The sequence below is a fragment of the Taeniopygia guttata genome, chromosome 5 (genome assembly GCF_048771995.1).
Source record: "Taeniopygia guttata chromosome 5, bTaeGut7.mat, whole genome shotgun sequence".
In the NCBI taxonomy this organism is placed as follows: domain Eukaryota; kingdom Metazoa; phylum Chordata; class Aves; order Passeriformes; family Estrildidae; genus Taeniopygia; species Taeniopygia guttata.
The window spans coordinates 44,102,775-44,120,750 of record NC_133030.1 but is presented as its reverse complement, the minus strand read 5'-3'; the positions used below and the strand labels follow the sequence as shown (position 1 = coordinate 44,120,750).

Sequence of the window (17,976 nt, the reverse complement as noted above, 5' to 3'; positions counted from 1 at the left end):
CAACAGCAGAGTCTAGAAAAGAGCTTGGAAAAATCAGCCATCACCTTCTGCCTATTCCTTGACATTTTTGCAGTATTTCCACTTATCTCTGGGTCCATTTTCTATCTATATCAGGGTCACTTTTCACACAACCTTATACTGAAGCAAAAAGCAAAGCCTACTTTTCTACCACAATGTTTCAAGAAACAGCTAGATAGGTCCCGATTAAGAGAGAGAGCATCATGCACAGCCAGTGAGGATCCTGGGAGATACTTCAGAACAACCAGAGTTTCACATTTTTGACTGATCCTGCTTGAGGGATGGTTTGTTAGAATAAATATATTTATTGCTTTTTAGAGAAAAGGACTGTTTCTTACTAATTAACCTGTACCAGATTCAAGTTTCAAGACAATAGCTACATGCAGGCTAACTTGCAATTTAGTACATGGCTACTTACTGCCAGTCAATCCTCAAATTTTATAGTCCAGTCAGTGCTAAAAACTTTAAAAAATATCACTGCATTTAGTGGAAGAGGAAGGGAACTGGGGGAAGGAAGTGGGAGAAGGAAATAGCACTACACTGAAGAGGGAAAAAAAATAAGGTAAAAAAAACTGGAAGAAATAAAGGGGGAGAAAAGGGAGATGAGACTTCACAAGAAGTCGTTGAGACAGGAGGGCAGAAATGGATAAAGGGCATCTGCAAAAGGATAAAATATTTTAAAAGTTGAAAAATAAATTACCTGTTTTTTTCTCCTCATTTTGTGCAACATGGCTGAAGTAAAATTCACTTACAATCCTCCCCTCTCCCTGCTAAATCAGCCCAAGATTTCTCGCTGAACTGCCAAAACTGAAATTTTACAGCCAGAATAAAGTGGATTGGGAATGCTGTCAGCATAAGAGCTTGACCACACTACTCTTGTTCCTTACCATTTTATGTGGAGATTGTAGTAACAATAGCAGCAGTAATCCCTGGCTAAAGAGTAGGTGTCTGTGAGACCACCCCTAAAAGGCTTTGGAGATGCAGCCAAAGCCAGGCTGCTTGGCCAGCTTTCAGTGATAGAAACCTGCAGTCCAGGGAATGCAAGGCATCCCAGCATCCAATTCATCTCCTTCTAGTACAGGCAAAGGTGTCAGAGGGGTTACTCTGTGTTACCACTCTCAGCAAGCTACCACTAACAAGCACCTGATTCCTTGAACTGTCCTGGCTGCTCCTACCACCATGGAAGAAATCAGTACATGGTGTTTAACTGTGCACTATTGTTTGGTGTCTGTCTTCTCTCTGCCTCTTTTTGCCTCACAGCTTCATTTCTCTAATAACCAAAATATTTCCATTTGATTTTCCCCCATTTACCCCTTCTACTGTGCTTTACTTGTGTCCTTCATTTGCAATTAAAACTGTCTATTACTGGACTATCTAAAAATATTCCATTTATTATAATTATTCCATGTGCCTTCTTCTGCAGTCTCAATATTCTGAAAAGCAAATTGATTTCACTCATATAGAACATGAATTCCCTGCTCTAGATCTATGCAAGATGCAGTAAGAATTTTCCTTTTATTTTTGGAATCTCAGCATTTCTAATCTCAGGACTGTGTGCATCAGATAAAAAAAACCAAAACCAGACAAAAAGAAACCACTGAAAATAATTTGCATGTAATAAAGGATAATAATAGTCATTATTATTACTATTATTATTATTACTATAAGTGTGGCTAAGTTCTAATTTTCTCCTACCTAGATTATATATCTTCAAGAAAATATTTGCTTTGTTGAGTTGCATGTTTCCACTTCCACTTACAGACTCTGAGATGAATGAAAATGAGTTAAAGAGGTGTGCTGATAGTTCACATGATTATTTTTATCTTCGCTACCTTATCAATTTCAAAATGTCATTGTATTAATGACTTAAGTGGTTAAATAACCTATGATCTATTTTCTTTACACTGAATTAAAATACAGACATTTGAATTTTTTTGTATTTTCTTCTGTTAATCTAATGAGTTAAACATATCCCAGAAGCACAATGCCACATCAGTGTCACTGACTGCAAAGGTGAGGCTGTGGCTGAATTTTGGCAGCTTGTTAAGTGAGAATACTGGGCAGAGACACTGACAGTCTCCCTCTCCTATCAATTGTTTTGCTTTTATGTTGGGGTAAAAGAAGTTTTCTAGATGGGAAGATGCTGAGAGTTTTTCTAATTCTTTAAGCAGTAAATGTTTCTTTTTAGTTTAATTTGGTAGTTATAAAATGCTCCTGTTTCATTTGTATGCCTGTTTGGGGGTCTGTGCAAGATTCAGATTCATTATCTTGTTTTATCAAGCATGTAATAAATAAGTTCAACTAATTTGAAACTTTCCATTTGTTCATGTTGTTTATTTCTGTATCTGTACTAATCACAGTTTTTCTAGCTCTCCTTTTCTCCTGTTTGCTGTATTCTTATCACTGTTTTCTTATATTTGACTGGAATTTCATAGTCATGCTGTCATATACCTTCATACAACAGAGACTGCATTGGAACATTGGGTCTCTGATCCTTATATGAGTTTGAGAGTGATCAAAACCAGACCAAATAAACAAGAAGTAAAGGTAAGTTTATCTCTCATTTGCTCATTCATGATTATGGCATTGGGAGAAGAAAAAATACAAAATAGTTTTCTGAGCAATTTATTATAGCTGTATATATCTGTGTTAATGCCTGAATACCTAGTAGCTGCCCTTCCAGGAGAGCACAAGTGCAAGAAAGCCATCTACATTAGGACAAAGAAGAAAAACAAAAAATTCAGACCTAACTTATAAATTTCCATATTCCAACACATCTAAAATAATGTTCTGCTTCTTTACTTGATCTCTAGCTCGCTCAGCCTTCAATATTCTGTAGAGAGCTTTAAAACTTCAACCACAGATGGTTTTTTGCAATTGTTTCAAAGATAGCTCAAGTAAGTACATCCAAGAGCAAAGGAAGACAAAACCAAATCCAGTTCACAAGGAGCAAATAAAAATAATCCAAATTTTCTCCCCAAAATAAATAGGAGACAAGGATATGGATGATGTGCAAAACCTGCAGAGATTATGCAGAAAAGTACTGTCACAAGTACATACATGTATATATCTTTCCTTGTGCAATTTCACACTTGAAGCAAGTCATTCAGTCTGTCTGCTCAAAGCAGATTCAGGGCTTGGGTGAAATCACTTGCCATCCACTGGAGACTTCTGTTAACAATGAACCCTCCCAGTACTTCTCCCTGAATTACATTCAGGAAGCAAAAAGTTCAAACTCAATAAGTTTCTATCTATGCTTTCCCCCCCCTCCAGTTGAAGCTCATCACCATTTTAAAGCACCAAGGCAGTCTGAAAGGTTCACCCTAGTGACCATCTTGCAAGGCTGTCAGAGTGGAAAACTCATTGAGAAGCAGCAGCATCAAGTCAAGCACGACATCCCAGGGAGGGCTCCCCTTAGCCACATTCCAGTAACTGGATCTTCTCATGACCTTCAAGATGCCACTTCAGTTCCCTCCAAAGAGACTTAAGCAGCCTCTCTGCCATTAAGATGTTTCTTCATTTGTCAACAGAAAGCTGCTCAATTGCTAGCCTGAGCAAATTTACATAGAAATTACCAGTGATACTCTGCAAACAGTCAGGAGAACGACAGCGGAGACACACAGCAGAAAGAGTCCAGGATACACAGCCTACAGAGTCACTACTCAGAAAAAGACATAGAGAAAAATGTTACCAGGAAAATTCACTGGACTTGCAGAACTATTAATATATGGGCATTCAGCAATGTGAGGTCTTCTGGGGCTCTGAACATACTAGTTCATCCAAAACCTTTCCACAGAATTAAGACAATGTTGTCAGCATTTCCTTCCTACCTGACAAGTATTTCCAGTTGCCAGGCAGCTGAATCTTATGTGCAGTCTGTAGACTGAGAGGGCATCCTGACAAAGGATGCCTGGCTTTTCAGCCTAGCACTCAACTTTATCCTCCTGTCCCTGACAGACAAGTCTTGCTGCCACCCTCAAAGCTCCTCCTTGAAGAGAGCAGTCTCTCCCTGTCACACTCCTCGGGTCCTGCATCTACTCTCAGTCTTTCCAGAGATCTTTCCCCAGCCCTAGAGACAGCACCCAGACAAACCAGGTGTAAATTTAATTGGTTCAAAACTGTCATTTTTTTCCTTTTTTTTTTCTCCTTTCTAGGGTTCTTGACCGGATCACAATAGACTTTTATGTGAAAAATTGTAGAGCTGTGAAGTCTGCCCTTAATCCTTTTGTCAAGCACTACTTGTGGCAGTATCTAGCTTCCAAAGCCTTGTATGAGTGTTCAGACAATCAGAGATAAAATACAAATCTGACATGGTTGCTTCTTGACTGGGAGCATGACTGAAAGAATGCTCTAAGCTCTCAATGGCAGCATTTCCCCAAAATTGCCCTTCAATGGAGCAATTTTTCTACAGCAATCAACAGCCTCAGCACAAGGCCTTAACCCTATAAAAATTAAAATGCAACCCAGAAACTTAGAAGTAATTATGGTTGAGGAATACTAACATTACTGGGCCCTGTCTGCCCAAATAGGGACACTCCAGGAGTCAAACAAAGTAGTGAGCACTAAAGCATATCAAGAAATAAGTCTACATTTCCTTAGACACTACTGCAGCAGAGACTGTTAGATCAGTTAAGGGCAAATAAAGAGGAATCAAACAGCAAAAAACTCTCTTCCTCTGTGTGGTGATGTACATTAATGGAGGTCCATTTGTGTGAGTGCACACACAAGAGGAAAAAAAAAGGTAGGGATTCAGCAGGGCATGGGGTATCTGATCCTTACTATGTGCTCTTGACATCAAATGACTACAGAGAGTAGAAGAAAAATCCCATTTCAAATGATGATCAAAGCCATCATAGGGAAATAGTGGAAGTTTGCTTCCACTTCTTAAAGCAAACAGACAGATAATATTTATTCCACAGTATAGACAAAATTCTGCCTTCTGTCAAGGAGAAAGGAATAAATTGTTTTCCCATAATGGTATTTTCAATCAATTTCCCTTCAAGCTTGATTTAAGAGGATGCCATGCTAGAACCTCAGGCAAATGGAAGAAACTGAAGATACTCCCCATGAAAGGTGAAAATGATGATGCAGTCAAAAAAAGTTCCATCCAAACACCAGTGTTGCACACACGTACAGTCATGCACTCCTCTCCTTCCTCCTGCTCCTTTTCAAATAAAAGGTTTGCAGCAACAATGCAACAAAGGGCCAACAACGAGGAAGAAAGAGTTCAGAGCATAAGGAATAACAGCAATGGATATGAGTTGGAGTGCATGTTGCTTTAGTTAAGGATAGAAGTCCTAGGGAAACTGTTACAGATCATTTTGGTACATACACAAGTATATGCTGTATATGTTATTGATTTTTTTTTAAATCAGTGAGACCTTTGTAGATATTATTTTGTTATTAATATGCATGCATATAAGAAAGAAGAACAGTCACATCTGGTAAAAACCTTGGCTTCTAAGAAAAGCTGGAAGGGGACAGAATGAAGAATGAGATTGCTCCCAAGGCTTTGCAGGCACTTAGGTACTCGCAGAGCTAGGTCATCGGGGAATGCTTTAGCTTTAAAAATACTGCCTTGCTAAAAATTGTGCATATTTTCTGGGGTTACAAACAGCACCTTTGTGTTGGAAAAATCACAGTAGTTTCTGTTTCAGAAAGAGATTGATGTAGACTTTCCCATCTATTTCTTTTAAATGCAAATTGTAGAAAGACTGTTCCCAGGAGGACAGGAATTTAAAAAGAAAATTCTTAGTATTTTTTAATCTTGGAAAAATGTTAACACTATGACCCACAGAGAGTATGGACACAGAGAACAGTTCCAGTAGTATCAGAACCCAAACACATAGACACAAATTTCAACTAAGCTTTTAACAGACAGCAATCTGAAAGACAGAGGACTCCTTATTCTTCCTCTCAAAAGGTTCCTCACAGGCTGCAATTCCCAGTTATATAAATCATCTCTTCAAAAGTCATGGGATTCTTACTGTAAGATTTTAGTGAGGGGATGCTAATTTAAAAGACAAAACTCCATCCCTTTTTCTTTCTGACAGACTTTTTATTTGAATGGATGCTGCCTCAAGACAGAGCCTCTTTGCATGTTTGAGTACAATGAATTCGTCACGGCAGTACAGTAAATAAACAGCTAGCAAATGATTTGGGTGTTCAATGGACTTTGCAAGCAAGATTCTTAACAATAGCAATGTTAGTTAAGCAAAAGCTAATGAACACTTACTACAAACGACATTCCCATTTCCCGGCCCTAATTCTCTCATTACTTATCGGCAAGCATAGCAGGCATTTACTGGTTCTAGCATTGCTGACAACAAAAACCAGAAGCACAAAGGATGCCACATCCAATGATGACAGCCCCAGAATGGCAGCTGTCAATTAAGCTGGGGAAGGGGACTGCTGGGGAGGACGGAGTTAACTCCCAGCACAGCCCAGCTAGGACCAGCAATGAGAACTCACTCCTGCTGCTGGGTACTTATCCATGCACACGTGCATCTGCGCATGCACCTGCACAAGGAGAGCCTTATAGCAATCTTTTAAAGATTAAGATTTTCTCCACAAATGTAGGCCAACATTTTCAAAAATAGATGTCCAAAGTTAGGCATTCCAAAATCCATATTTAAGCATCTACAGAATTGTCCTCATTCTCAGAAGTGCTGAAATTGCCAAGAGCTGTAAAATGCTCAAATTCTGAAAACCAGGCCACATCTTTAGGTGCTTGAAAACAGATTTAAGAGCCTAAGTTTAGGCATCTGTATTCCTAACTGTAAACTTCTATTACCCAGGAAGACCTGCTGTAATTCATCACATATACATGACATTCTCAAAAATGTACAAAACTAATTGTCCTAAATTTTCAGTTGCAGCTGAAAAGTGCACCACCCAAATCAGAGCAGGATCACAAAGGCAGCCACTGCCCTTCTTCACCTATTTTCTGGTAGTATTTACGGCAGCAAATTACAGTGATTGTTAAAGCACCCAGTGAACAGTGGCAGCTGACCTAGTCCATACTACCTTTATCTACCCTGAGTCTCCAGCAGAAGAAAGGATGAAATTGATGTAAGGTTGCACAAGTAAAATTAAAGAGTGCTGGTTTTGGCTGGGATAGAGTTAATTTTTTTTATAGTAGCTAGTATGGAGCTATGTTTTGGATTTATTCTGAACACAGTGTTGATAATACAGGGATGTTTTAGCTGTTTTAGAGATAGCTAAAACACAGCCAAGGCCTTTTTTCAGCTCCTCATACTACCCCATCAGGCTGGAGGTACACGGGAAGCTGGGACGGCACATAGCCAGGGCAGCTTACCCCAAATGACCAAAGAAATATTCCAGACCAGATGGCACCATGCTCAGCATATAAAGGTGAGGGAAGAAGGAGGCAGAGAAGTTGTTCAGAATGATGATGCTTGTCTTCCCAAGTCACCATGACATGTGATGGAACTCTGCTTTTCTAAGGAAGGACTGAACACCTGCCTGACCATGGGAGGTGGTGAATTAATTCCTTCTTTTGCATTGCTTGTGTGTGGCTGTTTCTATACTTAAATCTGCATCATACAAGTGGAATAGGCTCCATACTTATCAGTGTCAATCACATTTATTAAACATGTGAATAGGGTATATATCTGCTTACTTAAATGTTAGAATGTTAGAATTCAGTCACATCTTTTGAAATTGATAGCAAATCTTTCAGCTTAGGGAAATTAAAAAGAAATACACACAATTGTGTGGTATGCTGGTGCCTCACCAATCAAATAGCTTTCCCCTGTGCTACATGTGGTAAAAGCAAAATTACAGCATAGACAATATGTAAAGGAAAAAACACACTAAGGAAAGTTTCATCAGTGAAATAGCCAGCAGAGTGAAGATTTTTTTTTAATGTTTTGATACAACAACTCTTCCTCCTCACCCAAAATCATGATATTATCTCTGTGAAATACACTATAAAGTAACTCTTAGTATGAATCAGGGTCTTCGTGTACATATCTTCTCCATTTTCCAGCAGCATTTTAAAATATTTGCTGCATCCTGTAGCTTCAGTGATTATACAGCAGCAAAGACAACATATTGTACAAACTGCCTGCGCCTGTACCCAAATAACTATACTGTCCCACACTGCTGGCAAGTACTTGATGAATGGGCATACTGAAACCACACAAAATTATCCTGAAGTGAGGTAAGTCATCATGTGTGGCAACACCTTACTAAGACTGCAGTGAAAGCAACCATACTTGCATAACTTATTTTATCAAAATATTTCCCTATTTTTCTATCACATTTACATTTTTTAATATATTCTTACAAAGGGTCAAATTCTCAGTTGTCCTCAAATGTGGTATTCCACTTATATCAAGTTATTATCTTGAACAAGTGAGAATATGGTTACAAATTGCTTCACTTAAAAATAAGATATGACCACTTCTGGGACAGTTACAACCACTATTCAATGGCACATAAACAATATTATCTAAGGGTTTATATCTGGAAATAAAATAAAAGACCTTTTTCCAAAGATAGAGCAAGGGGAAATTAACATAGGAAATTAATCCAAAGTGGCCAGTGCTTTTAAATATATTGTTTCAACATGATGTCCCGAAGAAAAATACATCTACTAGGTCACCCACAACCACGAGCATAGTTTAGCTTAACCTCATACAGAGCAACCATGTGTGAATCCTAACAGGAGCCATTGTCACTCCCTCTGCCCCACCAACCTCCTCTTGTGAGGCCACTTCCCTTTGTGATCTACCCACGTATCAGCTCCTCATAAGCCCCTCATATTTCAATAGGACTATCTCTGCTGTAGCATATGTCTATATGCTTCTTGAATCCAATGCACAGAGGGACTTGCTTACTCAGCTCTAACTCCTTCCCAGAGGTTCAAAAGCTGCGTAGAGGCTAAGCCTATTTGTTCAAGCATAGAACCAGTTATATTGGCTCCCAGACCACTCTGTTTACTCATCAACCTGACCAAACACAGGGCAATTCCAAATGCATATTTGTCAGCAAAATGCCCTGCAAACCTCTCCTTAGCTCATGTGAGCCAAAAATGCTCCAGTACAAAGGTGGCACCTCTGAGCTTTTTGTAGCAAAAATTCCTTTTCAGTTGCTACATAGCCCAATGACACATGAACTACAAATAAATTCCGAAGGTATTATAAAGGAGAAATGGTCTCTTAAAAGACTTTTTGACAAGAAACTTCCCTTTTTGCTACAATTTTCTTTTCTGCAGTGACTTAGGGAAAAAGAGGTTATGGGAAAGACTGCAAGGAAATACTTGAATGAGTTGAAAGTGGTGTTTAACACACAAAAAAAAGACAGGTCAAGGCATGGCATTTGTGCCGAATAGCTGTTAAAGAGGTAAAATCAGAAGAGTGGAAAAACAAAAATAAGATCCTGAAGTCTGATAAGAGCTAAACAGGAATCACATGAAACAGAAATGGAAGGAAGAAAAGAATTTTATGGTGTCTTGGATAACAAGTAATACGATTTGAGTATGAAGTGTAAAGAAACCCTATCAGTTCAGAAAGAAACGTGAAGCAACCAAGATGAGCACTAATAGAGAAATGGCTACAGATTGTTATCTCAACAGCCACTTGAATAAAGCACACAAGGAAATCCAAAGGAACAAAGTCACAACAGTCAGTGCAAGAGATTAACAGAATTATGAACAAAGCTTCTAGCTGGAAGACTGAGTTTAGTCAGGAAAGTGATACCTGTTGCTGGCTGTGCCAGATCAAGACTTGGATGAGTAACTGTTGGCCAGCCACCTGCTTCCTGTGAGCTGGAGCTCAGACCTACTAGTGGGCCAAAGGAGGGAAAGCATGCTTAGCTACAAATTTTAGTGTATGGCTCCTGTCACTGATAGAGGAGTTGCTCTCCGTGTCTCCCGGCGTAGGAAGAAACAGCTGCCTCTGAATCTTGGTATCTCTGCATGGCACAACTTCCCAGAATGCCACCAGTCACAGAGTAATGCCAGATACAAGTTTTTCACAGCAAGCATTTTTCTTTGAAACCCTAAGCTCAGTTTTGCAGACTTCCACACAGGAGAACACCAGTGAGAGTTGCATAGAAACATTCCTGCAAGAAATTACTCAATGGCAGAAGTAGTAGGAGTAATGGGACCACAGGACAACATTAGGGTAAAGAGGCTCACATTTCTCTGCCATACGCATTTCATCTTTACATTTTAAGAAAAATCAACTTAAAAAGCTTTCCATGTTAACCAATGTATCTGCCGACCCCTAAGGACCACACCATCAACTTTAAACCTTGAGTTTATGAAGCTCATTTTTTCCCTTTATTAGCTCTTATTGTCCTATGTGTGCTACTGGAAGTATCTCTGCTGTTCTTAGAGAGATGGTGGCTTGCAGCCTCCTTGGTCCCTGTGGAGCTATGTTCTTCACTATGACCCTGTTAGTCTAACACTGCCCTTCTTACTGCACCCTCAAAGGGCCAACTCCCTCTTCACAGAGGCAGACAGCCACAGTTAGAAGAGATACACATCATGTACTTTATTATTGAGTAATTGCATCATTATTAAAAAAAACCCCATAATAATAGAGAGGGACCCTTTGTCTCATACCAATGGTAGCAAATGCACTGGCTGCCGTTAGCAGATCAAAGCCAGTGAATACTGAAATAAGTGGTTTGAAATTTTGGTTAAGTTTTGCATGGAATATGGTTTGCTAATATCCAGCATTAAATTCTGCCTCATGGCCTGTGTCACTGTAAATGTTTGGTTCGTGAGGAGAAGAGAAGCACGGACACTTAGCAGTATTGGGAAGAATGTGCTTTAGAGCTTTTGGAAACATTTCCTTTAGTGTAAGAATGCTTTTGGTAGGTTGTTACTGATTATCTGGCCTAAATATTTATTAATTTTTTACTGGATGGTTTGTTCATGTTCTCTAAGTATTTAATTTTTTATTTGTTTTAGGTTTTTCCAAACAATTTTTATCAGTGAGAGATTGCTCATTAGTTATATATATTGTTTTGTATAACACTTCTAGTTCATTAAAGATTTCCAATGTACCTAAGATTCCACAACACTATACAGCAGTGAGTTACAGAGGCTCATTATGTACATGACAACAGAGTATTTCCTTAGATTTAAAATAGGCAGCTTCTTTGGGAATCACGTGCAAATATGCACTATTAACATTATATTCCAATCTTGCATTAGCTAACAGTCTTACTGTTCTTAATACAGATACATAATCAATTAAAACATGCACATCTTAAGGACTCTACTTACAAGAAAATTAGAGCTAATCCACCAGCACTCAAGCCTAGAGCACACCCTAGAGTAAAGCCAGTGCTGCGATTTCAGTATTTGATGATAGAGAGCTGTGTTTAACAACAAAGTGTGTTTCACTTTAGATTAACATCACTGTGCTCTGTAGCTTATGTTTTTCTGGAGGAAGAAGGAAGAATTAAAACTTTTCTTTCATTCACTAACTTAATCCCAGTTTGAAGGGCTTAAACTACTTTGAGATGGGCTTTCATTGATGGGTTTCTCAGCTTTCTAATTATATCCCTTATTCTATAAAACATGCACCACAGTAAAGATCCAGAGGAACCAGCAGGCTGAGGCAGACTGAAAATGTCTTAATTCTTCTGACCTTTACCAGAATTTTCTTTCTCCAACAGAATACACAACTGACCTTTTCCACCTAAGGAAGCTTATGGCAGATTTCCATTATCGAAAGCTTTCTGCAAATTTACTGCAGTTATTACTGGTAACCCAGCTCAGCTCTGCAAGGATATTATAATAAACAACTCCCTGAAACCTTAACTGTTGGTTTTTTCTCATCCCAGAAAGTCACAGTGGCCATGCCTGCATACCTGCTAGCTTTCCAGATGTGCACAGAGGCAAAATACCTGCAAGACAGCCAAACATTACAGCTGTTCCCAGCAGAAACATGGCTGAAGTATTGCCAGATGCACCAAACATTCATCTAGGTCACAAACTTCACTGGGTTGAGGGATGTCTCAGTCATTAGGCTGGCTGCCTAGCATACAGGAGATCTCTCTCTGACTTATGAGGTGACATTGAGAAAGTCACTAAACCCCTATGGCTCTGCTCTTTGTAAAAAGGGGGTGGACTGCATCTCCTCTTCAGTGTTATGAAACTCTTCTAGACAGTGAATCATTTTCCACTACTCTGGTAACAAGGTCCAGATGGAGAAATCTGTAGAATATTTTATTTTAAGTTTATAATTGCATTACACAAAGACAACAAAATATTGTGGGGTATGGTATACTGGTTTTATCGGTACAAATTGGATATGTGATTATTCATGCCTAAAAAAGCCAAGTGATTCATGAAGTTTGTATCAACTGACTAGCAACAAAGACTTTGTATTCAACCACATCATCCTGGTCTCTGTAAATTTCATACTTTTATTAAGAAACCCAAATGTTTGTGATACTTTTTATGCTTTTTCACATATTTTTAATTAAAACTATTTTTACATTGTTCCAGCTGTAAAACCAAACTCTTTTAGTTACCATGTGTTCAACTTCAAGGATCACTGTGGCAGAGAAAACTTTATATTTTTATTCCCAAAATAACCTGCATTCTTATGCTTGCTTTCTTTGTTTAAACTAGAGTCAATATAGACACATAGAGTCAGGAGTATTTTGAGTGGTTGTCACATATCAGAGAGCACCACAAAGTAAGAAGATTTTCCATAACTGTATGTGCCTCTGTGGTCAGCAAAGACAAAACTTCTGGGGTTTGCAGAGGAGTCAAAGGCAATAAGACTTCAAAACAAAAGATAAGTTTAAATCTATAAATCAATGCAGCAGTTACATTGAGAGTGTGGGAGTGATATTTGCCTTTCTCACTCAGACTTGGCTTGGGATTTAAAATCCCAGGGGTTTCCATCCTGCATCCTACTGTGGTTTTACAGGGAAATGAGCACTGAGAGAGAAACATGAATGCTCAGACAGGAAGGCCACGAAAAGGATAGGAGAAGATTATGTGAAAAATCACCACAATGAAAATAGGAACCAAACCTCCTTACATGCACGACCACTCAAGAACACGTTTTGAAAACTGAAGTGGAATTAAATGCAAATTGAAGAGGCCTGTGATGAATCCTACCAGTAAAGAACTTCTTGAGACAGCTAGAGAAGTCCTGAGTGCAGCACTCAAAAATTATTACAAACAGCACAAAAAATTAAGTCCAATGTAATCTTAGTTCAAGAATTTCAGTGGTCCGAGTATATTTACTGTTTGGTAAATGTTTTCTAGGAAACATAAAATTCCACTGCAGACAATATTCTTTGCTTTGCTGTATTTTGCCACTAACCAGTCATAATATTTTGTGCCACTATGACAGAGAAAAAGCCATTCATAAAGCCTTACAAGGGCCTTCCACAAAGAAAAAATATGCTCCCAGAAACAGCATTTCAGGAAAGTGTTATTTCAGATTTTAAGGCAACCAGAACTAGTACATGGTTCATGTACACTTAATTTAGAATTCTACTGACACGACTCAATAGTTCATTCTACATTGAAAGGAATTTACAACACAGGTGTCATTAAAAATATCCCATGCTTCAGACAGAATGTCTCAGACTGGAAATGAACAGTGACTTACAATCAAAATCTAATAACAGGAAAAAAGTCCTATATAAAACATACTATATATATATTTTTAAATAAATATATAGTTATACATTGCACTTAGAAAAGATACTGAATGAAAATTAATGTAGGCAGAATCCAGAAAGGAGCACATATTTTAAATCTTACACAAACGTGTAATTTCCCTGTAGAATTCCAAACTGATTTTTGTTTTGTTTTGTTTTGTAAGACAGAAAAGTTTGGGTAAATATGTAAAAACTGATTATTCATTATTACTTAGCTAGTGGGTTTCGCTCTGACATTTCCTTCTTAATTTTCCTTCAGACTGTCTATCAAATACTACAAAGCTCCATTTGACAATGCTAAGCAGGAGTAGACATTAAGAAAATCTGTGACTATCTTAGATTGATTTAGGAGGACAGTTTCAAATTTGAAGATGAAAATGGCTGGGCCAATGCTGACTAAAAAGAGAAATAAAATCTGCAAATATGAGATGCATAGGAAAGATGGAAGATCAATGCAAAATAATAAAAATCAAATTAAAAGAATAAAATTATACACTGAAGACATTTAGACTGGAAATCTTCCAGAAAGTGAAAAGATGCCACGGAATTGTTATTTATTCTTTTCAATGTTTTCCACAGAATCTGAAAACTAGATCACAAATATAAAGTAACAGTTCAATTTCTCAGAGGATAACATCTCATCACTAAGGACACATAATTAAAACACAGAAGAATGGAAAAAGCAATTGAAAACAAAACTGTAGGGGCCTCACTGGTGCCAAGAGTAGCATAAAATAAGTTTTTTATTTCTGAGGAGAGTGATTGTAGCAAAAGTAAAATACTTGCAGACGAAGGAAAAAGGATACTGCATGAGAGAGTCTTGGGTTTTTAAAGAAGATGTGATTACAGAGGGATGATCCTCCAGTGGTAAAACACATGCAGAGGACAGTAGGACATCTCTTACATGCACATTGAAACATTGCTGCTGAATACAGAGACAAGGTGACTTTACTGAGGAAAGGCCACAGTTTCAGATACATATCTTTTGCTTATCTTTTACAGCCATCTGAATATACCACCAAAATCTGATGCACTACAAAATCTCCATGAAACTGCTGCTCTGGGATCTTTTGTTCATTTTGCCACTTTTCACATCTGAACTCCTCCCTCTTCAACAACCCAAAGGTGAGATGCTCCCTCAGCCTCTCTGTCTGCTGCTGTCTGAGTACTTTGGACTCATTTTGCATCACGGAAATAATGTAATTTTCAATGTCTGCCATTGACAGCCATTCCCCTTTCCCACTCATCCTTCCTCAGCAGGCTAACACATAACTCATGCTAACACCCCCGCTGAAGGTGAGAGTGATGGCCACTTTAAGCATCCCATGCTTTTTCCTAATCTGTAACCGATAACCTCCAGTGTGACTCAACTGTTTGTCCCTGAGAGAAAGCTTAAAATAAAGCAAAGCTGCAATGGTGAGAATCTGGATAAATAAATGTTTGAGTTCTTTGGTTTGGGGATTCAGAAATATTTTGTGACAATTGACAGAAGTTTGCAAGCATCACCTACTTCTTCAACACCTTGGGACTGCGCTAAAGTCATAATCCTAAACTAAACTAAAGATAAAATAATGATCTTTCCTTGGTTTTGCAGCATGTGCCAACTTTAGATTTCACAAAACTGTAAAGATTTCATACAGATCCTCAGAAACCAGGTATTTCAGGAAACATCAAGCTGATATTTTCCACACTGATCCAGGGGAAGAGATGTACAGGCTGGAAAACCATAACTATGACTTTATCTTTACATTCCTGGCCTCCAGGGAGAGGTCAGAGAAGAAGGAAAATAATTTTTTTTCTCTTCCATCTTTAAAAGGGTTTGTTTGTACATGTATGTGGGGAAAAAGAGATGAAGGAAGGGACCTGAGAATAGGAATTTTCAGCAGCACAGCATGTCACCAAATACTTTCTCTATCATTATCAAGAGCAGTACTTGATTTGGCCTTTCCTGCCAGATTTACTTTGTAGGGTTTGCCACATAGAGGCCTTCTTTTGCCACATTGTGGCATAGGAAATCTGGGGTTGTCTCACTGAGGGGCTAATTAGGGATTTCTATTCTATTCCAGTATCTCTATTTAATGCCTGAAAATACAGACACCAAAGCTTCTAACTGGACTCATCCAGCTCTGTATTTCCATCCAACAGAGAAAAATCCCCTAGAAAAATTTATACTAGGGCAAGCCAACATTAAAAACAGAGTTTGCTTTTCTTCTTCTAAATGAGTTAGTTAGAAACCAGTCAGCTGTTTGTTCAGCATTCTGAGGCAAAGCCAAGCACCAATCTCTCCCTTGACTTACATTTGCTTTGAGAGTGCAGACAATAAGCAAGCTGCGGCTTAATGAGCCTGTATGTGGGGTCAGTCTGGCAGAACGAAAGAGGATGGTCATTTTTTGAGCTATCCCAATTTGAAACAGAAACTAGAGGGGGGATAACAAGAGCAACAATGAACTAAGGACTTGCAGAAATACCTCACAGAGAGGATTTAATAGAGGGAAACTCCCTGATGGTTTCTTTACTCCAGCTGATGGTAAGATACCACATTTCCCAAGCACTGGCACTGAACAGCTAACCCAGATGAGCCTGCATCAGCCTTTGGCATAGTGTAGTGGCACATCTGGACTGGGAAGGAAGGACTGAGCCTCTTGTACAGAAATGTATATTTTCTTTTAGAGAGATTTGTTTCAGATTAAATGCATACTATCCAACATACAAAAGGAACATGATTCCAAAAAACACCCCAACATCTCTAATTCTTTAACTATTTCTGAACAACACATAATAGAACCTTTTGCTAAAACCCAATTGTGTTAAAAACAGACTTTCACCATAAGAGCCAAAATGAACATCCAAAGCTTGTCTCAAAAACATGGAAGATAAACAATTCCAGCCATAAAAACACTTCAACTAGGTGGAGCTGGACAATACACGCTAGAGGAAATACAGAGCTATGGTAGCATCTTCCACTAGTCTCTTTTTCCCAGCTTATGCCACAGACTCCATTCTAGGGCACATTTCATAATCTGTTTTCTAGACAATTTAACAGCCTGCTTTGATTTGCCTGCCCTCTACACCTCTGAAGAGCAAGAGGAATGCCAACTCATTAACCCAAGAGGTGCTCAGTTATAAAGTGATAGGCTGATAGCAAATTCTAAAGGCAGAAAGGATTAATGTCATAGACATATCTCTGGGCCACCCAGAGAGGGAATTTTCAATTACTGCAAAGCAAGGTAACAAGCTTTTCAAAAATTTACCTTGGTAGAACACTCCCCAAGCTGCAAAAAAATGATCAGAGAAACTGAACATCAGATAACTAAATGGTTAAAATCAAGCTTGTGATTTGCTGCAGATGCTTTCACTGGGAATGTCTGAGCATAATAGTTCTGCGTAGGAAGAAAGGAACTGTATTTTAGTAATCTGCATATATTCTAGTTTTGGTTGGGTTTTCGGTTTTTTGTTGGCTTGAGTTTGTGATTTTTTTTTTAAAGGTACACTTAATGATTATTCAGGAGTGGACTATTACAACTGTTAAAAATAATATTGTTACAGATTGTAATCAGCTCCAGTGTCTTTCCACATGTGTGTGGGTTGGAGATGAGCACCATGGCCAGTAGGCAGGGACTGTTTTTGTACTTATGGGGGTGTATATTAAATCTTTAAAAGTTACTCTGATTAATTCACATCAACTCAGCATAATTTTCCTCACTGTTTAAGTATTCCAGCTGCCAAAATCCCTAAAACAGAGTGAGTTATGCTCCTGAACATGATTAGGGTTGTGCCTTCTTTTTTCAATCAGACTGAAACCCACCAACTCACAATTTGGCTGAGACTTTTCAATCTCATTGTCAGAACAACATCCAGAAAGGGAATTTCATAGTAAGACTCCAAGTCTCCTTTTCTCAGCAGCTCTCTCCTTTTAGACTATTGATAGAATTCAAATTATGTAATTTCAGTTCCCTCAGGTGCCTTCAAAATACTCTGGCTTTTGACATAAGTACCAAGAAAATTCCTTCATACAAGGTTTTTCCATTAGCAAGTGCCCAGGGAGCAGGAGAGGTGGAAAGATTTTACTTCCCAATTAGTTTTATCTGGGATGTTCAAGGAAAGTCTTCCTTTCCTATTCTTTCATCCATCCCAGTAATGTCTAACTAGGAAAGCAGCACCAAGTTTTATGAAGCAGTTGTAGCTTCTCCCTAGCAATGATCCTTTTCTGTCTGTAGCTTTCACATCATTGTTTTGCTGATGCTTTTAATTTGTCTTGGTTTGCATCCATTTTAAATGAAATAACCTGAT

The 17,976-nt window shown here is 38.4% G+C and overlaps 1 protein-coding gene and 1 long non-coding RNA gene across 37 annotated transcripts in view; one reads left to right on the top strand and one right to left on the bottom strand.

Moving 5' to 3' along the window:
• Positions 1-15,109, top strand: part of LOC140684391 (uncharacterized) — an 89,734-nt gene extending 74,625 nt beyond the window's left edge. The window contains exon 2 of the long non-coding RNA XR_012056604.1: positions 14,689-15,109. This is a non-coding gene — a long non-coding RNA (uncharacterized lncRNA). The remainder of the gene's footprint in view (positions 1-14,688) is intronic.
• NRXN3 (neurexin 3) overlaps positions 1-17,976 on the bottom strand; it is a 958,542-nt gene that overhangs the window by 427,098 nt on the left and 513,468 nt on the right. The gene's annotated exons all lie outside the window — the stretch shown is intronic.